Source organism: Condylura cristata, unplaced genomic scaffold (genome assembly GCF_000260355.1).
Source record: "Condylura cristata isolate star-nosed mole 26May11 unplaced genomic scaffold, ConCri1.0 scaffold00021, whole genome shotgun sequence".
NCBI lineage: Eukaryota > Metazoa > Chordata > Mammalia > Eulipotyphla > Talpidae > Condylura > Condylura cristata.
In genome coordinates, this window is record NW_004567122.1 from 32,520,797 (window position 1) to 32,523,780 (window position 2,984).

The 2,984-nt window shown below is 30.9% G+C and overlaps 1 protein-coding gene across 5 annotated transcripts in view; it reads right to left on the reverse strand.

Moving 5' to 3' along the window:
• NR3C1 (nuclear receptor subfamily 3, group C, member 1 (glucocorticoid receptor)) overlaps positions 1–2,984 on the reverse strand; it is a 378,201-nt gene that overhangs the window by 85,963 nt on the left and 289,254 nt on the right. The window lies entirely within an intron of this gene.

Sequence of the window (2,984 nt, forward strand, 5' to 3'; positions counted from 1 at the left end):
TGTGAACAACATAGATGACCTGTGAAATCACTGTCTACAACTAATTCTGAACTGCTATAAAAATGTACTTTTAAACAATACCTTGACATCTACAGTTAACACAGAAATCACCATTTAGAGTCCCTCTCTAACCCAGTTTAGCACAAAAATGATCACACATAATTCAAAGGGAAAGAAACACTGGATTTTTTTCATGACAAGTATCTATAAGAATATTTTTATTTACTTGAAAAAATACAAAACTCAAACAGAATAAGCCGGAACAAAAGCTCACTGGAGCTACAGAAGTAAAGAAAACCTGGGCTATTAAACTCTAAGCAACAGATTTTTTTTACCCCCAGTTACAGCTTAATCCAACAAACTATTTGAAAACTCTTTTGCAACAGGATTCACCAATATATGTTTTCCATGACTCAGAAATATGGAAGAAAGTACCACCACTTTGGTAAATACCTGTAAATATTGAATGACAACAGGATGTCCTCAGAAGAGTAAATGTTATTCAGCACAAACCTATTTTACCTATTTAATCTGCTCACATTAGTAGTACTACATAAGAACTCATTGCTAATTAAAACAAGGTATGATTTTTAAAGAAAAAAATGTTCTAAGAACTGTGACTCAGACTTATTTTAACCCTAATATAAATTAATATTTCCTAACATAACTAGGCTATTTCAATCACCTGCAGGCCAGAGTGAAGAAGACTTATATAACCAACCAATTAATAGTGATGCTCTTACACATTAGGCACTCATACTAAAATAAACTCTTTTGATCTAATCTCTTCTTTACTAAAATCTCAAAAGGGCCTTAAAATGATCTCTACCCACATATAAATTTCACAATTATTAATACAATTTGCATTTAACCTACATTTATGCAATGTATTTTTCAGAGTAAATCTTTTATGAAATTTATAATCTTTCTAACATATGTTGAAACTAGCAGACTATCTAACATACCTAATACCAACAGACAAAACCAAAACAACACTGTAAATTTATTAATTATAAAAATACAATAGAATAGCCAAAGAAATACCACAAGACGCAATTTCAATAAGACCTAACCAAATGCTGGTCACACATTTCTGTATCAGTCATCTCACACTAAATTGACACACCTGAATACACAGTGTATTTTACCTTTTTTTTTCCTTTTACTAATAATATTTACAAATAAATAAATTAAAAATATATATATATAAAAAAAAAATCTAACTGGGTTCTAATCTAAGACATATAGAACAAGCTCTGAGAACCCAAGAGGCCCACTTCTCAAGACTCTATCAACAAGTGATCACAGTATTATTTTCTGTATACTGCTTCTTATTTTATAAAAATAACAAATCTGGGTTTATTTTTTATCTTGTACTTGACAGTATACAAAGAAAATATCAAAGAGCCAACTTCAAGATACCAGTCCTATGCCAACTGTCCCTTGCTGAAGTGAAAGCTTAAGAGGATGGTAGAGTTTTAGGGTATGAAACACAAATATACACATGCTTTGAAAATAATTTATATAATTGCTAGGAAAATATTTTAAATTCTGCAACACCTCAGGGGTTCTGACTTTGCTCAGCCTTAAAAAATAAACCTTCTGATTTTTATCCTAATGTTTTCCTATTAGTTCTTAAAATTAAGCAAGTCCTTATCTCCAATAATTAAAAGGCATTAAAACAGTGTAACAAACTAGTAGAGTTTTAATGCTCAACATCTGACCATTACAAGGTAATAAGTCATTGCACTGCCCCAACCAATGCAAAATAGTAAATCATGTAGATGTCATTTCACAATAGCTTTCAAAAATTGGCTATCAAATATACTTTCATAATAGCCAGTTAAGTATTATGGAGAATTATGAAATCAACTAGAATAAAGGCTAATTTTTTGTACTGAGATAAAAGTTAATATTTATGGCTACAAACTGTTCCACATACTGTATACTTAAGTTGAACTCTCAAATTACTACAATATTAAAATTCCATGTAAGTGCAGAAAACATCTGCAATAAATCATATGAAACCTTTCTCTTCTTTACGTACATTCAGTGTCCTATAGCAAGAACAAACAAAAATTCTGCCATAAGGGGTACTTTCACTAAATTTGCAACATTGCTGTTGTTGAACTTGCTCAACAAATAAAATACTTGTGAGCACTCAAAATGAATATTTGAATTACTCTGCAAAGATGTTTAAGCATGCAGTTCTCCCAGTATAAAGTCATTAATACTTAAGCTGGTTCAGAGATAAATCAGGGGATGACACACTTCTTTTCAAAATAATTGGTTTTAGGGACTACACTGTAATACTATATTGTAATATAGTTAAATGACAGTCCAGCAAGTGTAAAACCCCATAATTTATCCTACATATGTATCCTTAAATAAGAATTTGTTCTTTTTTCAGTATTTTAGGAGAAAAATACACAAACCATGGAAACAAATCACTAAAGAAAAAACTTGCCCACAACAGTCAGATGGCAATATGTAAAAGTGCACTAGGAAATATAAATGATTATTTTAACACAAGACATCATTATTTCAACTAAAGTGCAGTCAGAATGTCATGAGAAGCCATCTAAATAAAAAGGGCATAAACATGACCTTGATCTGGGCTGAAATAATCTAGAAGGAATTAAAAATTCATTTCATGCTTTTTTTTTTTTGCAATAAAACACAGCAAAAGACAGCACCAAATTCTATGAACACTTAAGAACTCTAGTGCTACAATTAGTTTAAAATTTCTACTAAAATTAAAGAAACTGAATTGTAATCCTGGGTTTCCCCGAAGAAAAACACACAGCCATGTTTTTTTGAGAGTCCTCTGAATTCTTGACAGTTGATCAAAATAGTTGGTTTCTGAATTATCCTGTTATTTCTAAATCTATCTTCCACCATTTCCACACCATTCCACAACACACACACTTTCCCATTAATTCACTAACTGTACTGAAAATCCCAAATGAGAGATATTACTGTGG